Raw genomic sequence first — 9,438 nt, forward strand, 5'->3', positions numbered from 1 at the left:
AGACTATTACAAGAGACAACTAGGGACACTACATAATGAGCAAAGAATTAATCCAAGAAGAAAATATAACAGTTGTAAATATTTATGCACCCAACATAGGAGCACCTCAATACATAAGGCAAAAAGGTTAGCAGAAGGAAAGAAATCATAAAGATCAGATCAGAAATAAATGAAAAAGAAATGAAGGAAACAATAGCAAATATCAATAAAACTAAAAGCTGGTTCTTTAAGAAGATAAACAGAATTGATAAGCCATTAGCTAGACTCATCAAGAAAAAAAGGGAGAAGACTCAAATCAACAGAAGTAGAAATGAAAAAGGAGAAGTAACAACTGACACCGCAGAAATACAAAGGATCATGAGACATTACTGCAAGCAACTGTATGCCAGTAAAATGGACAACCTGGAAGAAATGGACAAATTCTTAGAAAGGCACAACCTTCCAAGACTGAACCAGGAAGAAATAGAAAATATAAACAGACCAATCACAAGCACTGAAATTGAGACTGTGATTAAAAATCTTCTAACAAACAAAAGCCCAGGAGCTGACGGCTTCACAGGCAAATTCTATCAAACATTTAGAGAAGAGCTAACACCCACCCTTCTTAACTCCTCCAAAATACAGCAGAGGGAGGAACACTCCCAACCTCATTCTACGAGGCCACCATCACCCTGATACCAAAACCAGACAAAAATGTCACAAAAAAAGAAAACTACAGGGCCAATATCACCAATGAACATAGATGCAAAAGTCCTCAACAAAATACTAGCAAACAGAATTCAGCAGCATATTAAAAGGATCATATACCATGATCAAGTGGGATTTATCCCAAGAATGCAAGGATTCTATAATATATGCAAATCGATCAATGTAATACACCATATTAACAAATTGAAGACTAAAAACCATATGATCAGCCTGTGTGCCACAACTACTGAAGCCCACATGCCTAGAGCCTGTGCTCCGCAACAAGAAGCCACCACAATGAGAAGCCTGGGCACCACAACGAAAGAGTAGCCCCCACTCGCCGCAACTAGAGAAAGCCCACGCACAGCAACAAAGACCCAACACAACCAAAAATAAAAATAAATAAATGTATATAAAAAAAAAAAGATGTGTGTAGGATCCCTCCTAGTTATAAGAGGCTGTGTCATTGGATACCACCTATCCCAGAACCGTGCTAAGTGCTGTTATGGTGATGGGGTGGGGAGCGGGTGGGGAGGGGGCAAGCGGAGATCAAAACCGTAGTCTATATGCCAGCTGAAAAGTCAGGACAGGCACAAACAGAACTACTTGATAACAACAGAGACAGTCCCCAAAAGGGGGCAGCTATCTGAAGACTTCAACTTGCAAATAGAGTTTAGAGAAGGCAAAAGTGAGTAGGAATTCTCTCCCATGGAATTGGAAAAGATATTCACAATCATATATGTGAAAAAGGATTACTATAAAGTACTCCTACAACTCAACAACAAAAAACAAACGACCCAATTCAAAAATGAGCAAAAGGTACAGCAATTATACTCTAATAAAAGTGTTAAAAAAAAAATGAGCAAAAGGGAATTCCCTGGAGGTCCAGTGGTTAGGACTCTGCACTTCCACTGCAGTGGGCCCCGGTTCAATCCCTGGTCAGGGAACTAAAGTCCCACAAGCCACACATGTGGCCAAAAACGAAACAAAGAAAACAGAACAAGACAAAAATGAGCAAAAGACTTCACAGTTCTCCAAAGAAGATATACAAATGGCCAATAAGCTCATGAAAAGATGCTCAGTGTCACTATGTCACTAGCCACTAGAGAAAATGCAAATCAAAACCACAGTGAGATACCATTTCACATGGCCCATCCATTAGGATGTCTATATCACACAAAGAAAAAAAAAAAGAAAGAAAAAAAAGAACAAGCTGTGACAAGGATGTAGAAGAATTGGAACCTGGTGCATTGCTGGTGGGAATTAAAAATAGTTTGGCATTTGAAACATGTGATCCAGCAATTCCACTGCTGGTTATATACACAAAATAACTGAAAGCAGGGACTCAGATATTTGTATACTCATGTTCATAGCAGCATTATTTACAATACCCAAAAGGTGGAAACAACCCAAATGTTCATCAACAGATGAATAAGCAAAATGTGATATATACATACAATGGAATATTATTCAGCCTTAAAAAATAATGAAATTCTGATACAGGCCACAACATGGGTGAACTTTGAAAGCATTTTGCTAAGTGAAATAAGCCAGTCACAAAAGGAAAAATTATGTATGATTCCACCTATATGAGATACCTAGAGCAGTCAAATTTAGAAAGACGCAAAGTAGAATGGTGGCTGCCAGGGACTGGGAGAGGAGGGAGTAGGAAGTTGTTGTTTAATAGGTATAGTGTTTCAGTTTTGCAAGATGAAAAGAGTCTCGCAGATTGGTTGCACAATGTGAACTGTGCACTTAAAAATGATTAAGATGGTAAATTTAATGTTATGTGCATTTTACTGCAATATAAAAATTTAAAAAGAGAAAAAGAAGTAGTGGAGCTAGGATTCAAATCCAGGACATCTGATGACAATATGTGCTCTTAACACTAGGCTGCACTAGTCCTGCAGGTAATCACTAGTCCATGAGCATTAGAAGGTAGTTTATCTGTCACCCTGTCTTGCCAGAGCATGTCCCTTGGGTTCCACTTATATGAGGTATCCAGTATAGGCAAATTCATAGAGAGAATAGAATAGAGGTTACCAGGGGCTGGAAGGAGGAAGGAATGGGGAGTTATTTTTTAATGGATACAGATTTTTTCTGTTCGGGATAATAAAAAAGTAGACCTCACACCATAAAACATTCTTTTCTCTTGTGACATGATCTACTAACTTAATAGTGCAAGTGGCATTGCCAGAATAAACACTCTTCTGATCACTACTTCCTTGAAATTCATGAGGATTCTTCAGTTCATAATGACATTATAGTTCATTTGGACCCAGACTTACCTATATTCTTGTGTCCTAATAAAGCCCAAACTGAAGATCTCCACAGAGGTCCCTCAGGGGTTTACTTAAGCACCCACCTACTTTTCACGAATTCTTACTAGGACTTTAAAGACCTTAGATTACCTTGTTATTTTATGTCCATCCAATACATAGTTAACATTTTGCTTCATTCTAAAGATGAAGTGAGCTCTAGGACTGGTATCAATCCATTTAATTTTTTAACTAGAATATCATAAGTTTCCAAAGAAAAGTTTTTGTCAAACCAAAGTTCATTGCCTAGGGCATGATTTATACCAAGAAGGCAAAGCTCTCACTTGCAGACTATCTGCAAACCATTCATTTTCCAGGCTCACTATCAAACAAGAGGATTCTTGGCTAGGACTCCTAGTTATTGCCAGCAATGGATTCCCAACTTTTCTGAAATTGCTATTTAATGAAGTTCTCAGTAACTCACCCTCTTCTATGAAAACCTAAACATAACCAGGCATTGTGTGATATAAATTTAGCTCTCCAACCACCTCCTTCAATCTGGAACTAACTAATTATTATAAACCTTTTTTTTGTTCGTACATGAGCAACCTGGACAGGCCCTTGGTGTTCTGACTCAATTTTATAGGAATCTGATTCAGTTCTGACTCAAAAGCATGGAGACCAATTGCTTACCACAGCCTCCTCTAATTATAGCTTTATAATAACTTTTTTAATGTTGATTTTTTAAATTGGCTGCCATTCAAACCCTGGTGGATTGCAAAATGCCCCTTCTTGTCCTCCCATTCACCCTGGCCGGGCCTCCCTTTCACTGGGGACCTGTCTTAGTTCTTTCAAGCTGCTATAACAAAATACACAGACTGGATAGCTTATAAACAACAGAAATTTATTTCTCACAGTACTAGAAGTTTGATGTCCAAGATCAGGATGCTAGCACGGTCGGGTGAGGGCTTTTTTCTGGGTCAGAGATGTCTCATTGTGTCCTCACATGGCTAGGGATCTCCTGGATCCTCTTTTATAAGGCACTAATACCGTTTATGAGGATCCCCACCAGAGTTGAAGCACCTCCCAAAGCCACCACCTACTAATACCACCACCTTTGGGGTTAAGATTTCAACATGAATGTGTGGGGTTCACAGACATTCAAACCATGGCAGAGCCTGTTCTCATTGGCTATCGGCTAATTCTCTCTTAAATGAGTCAGCCAGTCTCTCTCTAGTTGCCCGGCCAGTCTTCAGGTGGTGCTGCCACAAGAAGCCTGAGAAGTCAACCTGGAAGTTTAATTTGGACCTTACTCATCCGGTAGAAGATAGAATTTTTATTTATTTATATTTATTTATCTATCCATTCATTCATTTATTTATTCATTCATTCATTATTTATTTATTTATTTATTTATTTTGCGGTACGTGGGCCTCTCACTGTTGTGGCCTCTCCCGCTGCGGAGCACAGGCTCCGGACGCGCAGGCTCAGCGGCCATGGCTCACGGACCCAGCCGCTCCGCGGCATGTGGGATCTTCCCGGACCGGGGCACGAACTCGCGTCCCCTGCATCGGCAGGCGGACTCCCAACCACTGCGCCACCAGGGAAGCCCATGGCAGGCGGATTCTTAACCGCTGCGCCACCAGGGAAGCCCATGAGTGCTTTTTGAATTCACAGCAAACAGTACTTCTGTCTCCCAAGCAACTCATCTGTAAAATGTTTCACGTCAGCCACATTTGGGTATGACAAGCATGGAAACAATAAAAGGCACACAAATCAAAATTATACTGTTTCCTAAGCATGCTATAGTATCAATTTTATATTTAATTACGTTGAGTTTTGACGTGTACAGAATTCCATCAAAATGTCTCTGTGTAATTTCATGGGAAGTACATTTAACCTAAGCTCTATTTGGCTTATCTTGAAGGAACCGTTCTCATAGCTTGTTTGCCCAGCTGCTGCCTGGAATGTGGTGTGGGGCTGGGATGAAATCAGTGATGGGGTTGGTGGGTGATCAGCCAGCCTTGGACAGAATATTTCAAATAACCACCTGTATATTACTTTATAAGCTTCTGCAGTTTTGACTTTAATAGATTTTTAATATTTTAACACGTTTAAAGTTCATATGCTTTTAGTTTTTGCACAAAGACCCAGACTGACTGGATCCAAGTATTTTTTTGTCGTGCTATTGCAATGAGAAACTATAGGATTTGTTTGTAGTTCCATCGTCATCACTGAACAGTGGTGCCTGTGGCCAGTCTTCCTGGGCCCCGCTAAGATGGACACTGCAGCACGACTCAGAGGTTGGCCACATCTGGTTATTTGACTGTGTCAGCTCTACATACTCCACTGACATGGCTAATTTCAGAGCCATCCCCAGAGACCTGGCTCCTTGCTTCTCCTAGGCAGCTGTGAAGACTGGACATCATAAAGGAGCTAGTCAAGGCCACGTAAGTACCTCTAGAATTCAGATTCCGAGCTCTTTTCTATTAATAGACAAACAGCACTGACACTTGAAACATGCCACTAATTAAGTGCCCAGATGTATAGAAAAAATAAGTAAATAAAGTTATGCTTAAAATAGGTCCTTGGGCTTCCCTGGTGGCACAGTGGTTAAGACTCCACCTGCCAATGCAGGGGACACGGGTTCGAGCTCTGGTCCGGGAAGATCCCACATGCCATGGAGCAGCTAAGCCTGTGAGCCACAACTACTGAGCCCACGTGCTGCAACTACTGAAGCCCGCACGCCTAAAGCCCGTGCTCTGCAACAAGAGAAGCCACTGCAATGAGAAGCCCACGCACTGCAACAGAGAGTAACCCTGCTGGCCGCAACCAGAGAAAGCCCACGTGCAGCAACGAAGACCCAACACAGCCAAAAATAAATAAATAAATAAATAATAATAGGCCCTCAGTAGATAGGCAATGAATAAGAAGAGATAACTCACAAACAGAAAATAAAAAGAGTAGACTATTACACACAAGTGGAAAGGAAAATGTTAATCTTTAAGAAATTTTTTCAAGTGTGACAGCATTTAATTAATGAAAAAAAATTACATTTCCCACCTCGGTCTGTGCTCCTCGGACCCACCATTCTGTTGGGATTTTCTTGGGCAGGGTGTCATCTAAGATGATCTAAGAATAATTTTTTATATAAAAATGTCTCAATTATTAAAAACTTAGAAAAATGTTTAATGAAAATGCCCAATTCTGATGAAGCTGGGGTGAAATACGCATACTCATCTAGGGCTGCAGCAGCTCAAGTTGATACAAAATAGGCTTGAAAAGCCAGAATTTCATGAAAAAAATAATGCAGAACAGAGTAGGTTTTGTATTATATTACTTTCAGAATATATTGGATTGGTCAAAAAGTTTATTCGGGGTTTTTCCGTAAGATGTATGGAAAGACCCAAACAAAGTTTTTGGCCAATCCAATATGTTTAATAGTTTAATTTCCTTAATAGTAAATTAATATGTACATGATAGCAAACTACAGAAAGGTCCAGGTTGGGCTTACAGTCTTTTTGAGGTAGTCAGTTCTGTGGAATCCAGGGAGTTATCTTACTGCTCCAGCTTTTGCAACCAATTTGAGTGTCCTGTAATAAATCCCTTTCTACTTAAAGCACCTTGAACACCCAGAGGGGTTTCAGTTCCTCATGCAGAACACTAAGCACTGAATGGGTTTGACAACATTGCCCAAAGGAGCAGTGTTAAGAGACTCAACGGGATGAAAACAGCATTCCAACATGAGAGACTAGAACAGCTTATTACTGTGAGCTTCTCTCATGGCAACCTAAATCCCTCCTAATGCTAAAAAGCCTATTTACTTCTTGTCAATCCCTTGTTGAATAGCTACAATGTTGAGCTCCAATTCAGGTGTCAGAAATTAACATTTCTGCTAGAGAAAGGTGCATCTGAGCCCAGACTGACCGTGCCTGGGACATGACCATGGCCCTCCCCACCCCACGGAATGGTGATTGACAGGCCCTCATGATGAGTCCCGGGGATAAGTTTTCTGCAGTTGGATAATACCCTTGGCCACATTAGACTTGTCCCTTGATGCTAATGACCATCTAGTTGACACTGTGCTGCAAAATATACTGATACACACGATGGGTGATCGGCCACCAATAAATCATGCTGCTGTTCTACTCTGATCACCTGTCATAAAATATTCAGAGCTAAAAATGCCTTTCAGTTTAAATGGGCTTTAGTCCAGTTCAATGGTAAGTTCAGGTTTTTTTGTATTTTTGCACAGGCTAGATGTGGAGCACAAACTGAAGAGTTCCAGGAGAAGCACCAAATGGCCCCACACGGAAGGTGGGGACCTATGCGGTGCAGGAACGTATGATGGGAGGAAAGGCCAGAGCCCTCCATTTGGCTATTCCTATCCCTAGCCTGACACTGGCTCTGCTGAGAGGCTCATCTGGTCATGGGAAGCCAGCCAGATGGGGGCATTTTAGGATGTGTTCCCTAGTTTTTTTACTGTAAGCATTCACAATGTTTCCAGTCTTTTGTGTTCATATAAGGAGACGATAGAGTGGAGGAAATCTATATGAACATAGCTGGGATTGGAGCTCAAATTACCAAGCATGCCATCCTGCGTAGGAAACTCTGGATGACTGGAGGTTTGGGAAGGCTCAGTTCAGATATCCTGTCACTAATAGAGATGGTTAGCATGTTTGTAAGTCATGTCTGAGGAGCTGTGGTCCTGACTGGCTGGTGGTGAATGTGGGAAGTATGAAGGGTGAATTGACAGGAAGGAGTGACTCTGGGACTCTGTGTCTGGAATGTGGAGAGTGGTTTGTGTCCTGCACAGAGCCCAATGATGAATGGGTTTGAGAGTACAAACCAAAGAGAGCCGTGTCAGAGAGTCAACATGATGAAAACAGCAGTCCAGCAAGAGAAATCAGACCTTTCAGGTTTTCTCTAACTTTTGTTCATTTTTAGGACATGGTTAGAGCCAAAGAAGAGTTGGTAAAGGGATCGGGGTTGGGACTAGGGTGATGCAAATGAGGCCCCTAGGGCACAAAACTTAAGGAGGTACTCACCCTCTGGGACCAGCTCTACATCTGTATGACCTTGAGAGTGAGTATCTCCTTAAATTTATGCCTCCTTGCCTCGAGGTTATCCTGGCCCTGGTAGGGAAATCTTCAGACAACTAAATAGCCTAGGCTCCCCCGTCACTCGTGTCCCCACGTCCTTTTCTCCTATTTCCCAGGTCTCTGAATTTTCCCTCACTGCCCACTCCAGAGACAGTACCATAAGAATCTAATCTTAAATTAGATTTGAAATGAAGGGCAGTGCCAGTTAGGTCCATTAAAGCCTCCCTGTATTCTCCCCTGCCTGGACCAAAGATGGATATGGGGAAAGTGATTTCCGAGATGGAGATATCTTCCTCATCTCCACTCCCTGAATCCAAGCCCAGCTGAACACCGAAATGGTTTCTCATTCTAACTTTTTTTGGGCTGCAGCACACAGCTTGCAGGATCTTAGTTCTCCGACCAGGGGACCAGGGATCGAAACTTCACCCTAGACAGTGAAAGCCCGGAATCCCAACCACTGGACAGCCAGGGAATTCCCTCTCATTCTAATTCTGACCTCCCCTCACTCTTGCGTCTCGTCCCATCCTTGCATCAGTTTAGGCCACTCAAGTGCTTTCACTAAGGGTTCCCTTCACCGTCAGTAGGCTGCTCCATTCTGGTCTCAGAGCTAATAAATTGATCTGCTTTCTCCAATATGGCAGCTACCTTCTTCCCTTAATCTTTGCTTTACTCAGCCACCTCTTGACTCTAGGACAACTCTCAGGTGCCTCCCAGGGTGAGAGAAAAACTTTACCATTCAGAGTGATCTTAGGCAGTTGGCAAACAACCAAGTGTGGGATCTCAAGAAATCTTCCCACCTCCTATCAAATAATTCCTATTTTACTTCTCAGATGTATACCTCTTGATAAGAATGCAAATACCCCTGGGAAGGCAAATACTTTAATCTGTCATCAAGCAAGCCTTATATGAATAAAGGAGATGAGAATAGATTTTGGTAGAGAGTTTGAGGCCTTGGGTACCTTGAGTTAAAGAGGCTTCTAAAGGATAACCTGGGTGTTCCAAATGTGACAGTCACAATTTTGCAGAGAGCCTTCCTCAAAGTTCCCCGCTCATCACTCCCCTACTTTCCACCTACTTCCCTTATCTTGTCACCTCCTCTCCTGGCAAGTCAGTGCGGGCTGTTGACAGGAAACCCCTGCCCCTTGCTATAAGACCTCTCCGGAGTGCTGCTTGAATGTACTCATGATGTGGCAGCTGACTTCTGTGGAGAAAAGGATGCCAGAGAGAGAGCAAGAAGGAGCCCCCTTTTCTTTTGATGTCCTAATCTCTCACACACCATCATTTCTGCCACATTCTGTTCAACGGAAGTGAGTTGTGTGATTTAGCCCACAACCTAAAGGGAGACGAATTAGGCTCCACCTTTGAAGAAAAGCAGATCAAAAAATTTGTGG

The 9,438-nt window shown here is 42.0% G+C and overlaps 1 non-coding gene across 1 annotated transcript; it reads left to right on the forward strand.

Moving 5' to 3' along the window:
• Nucleotides 1–1,561: 1,561 nt before the first annotated feature.
• On the forward strand, nt 1,562–1,634 carry TRNAG-UCC (transfer RNA glycine (anticodon UCC)). The gene has a single exon. It is a non-coding gene; the product is annotated as a tRNA-Gly (tRNA).
• The last annotated feature ends 7,804 nt before the right edge of the window (nt 1,635–9,438 follow it).

The sequence above is a fragment of the Neophocaena asiaeorientalis genome, unplaced genomic scaffold, assembly GCF_003031525.2.
Source record: "Neophocaena asiaeorientalis asiaeorientalis breed wild unplaced genomic scaffold, Neophocaena_asiaeorientalis_V1.1 scaffold62, whole genome shotgun sequence".
Lineage (NCBI taxonomy): Eukaryota > Metazoa > Chordata > Mammalia > Artiodactyla > Phocoenidae > Neophocaena > Neophocaena asiaeorientalis.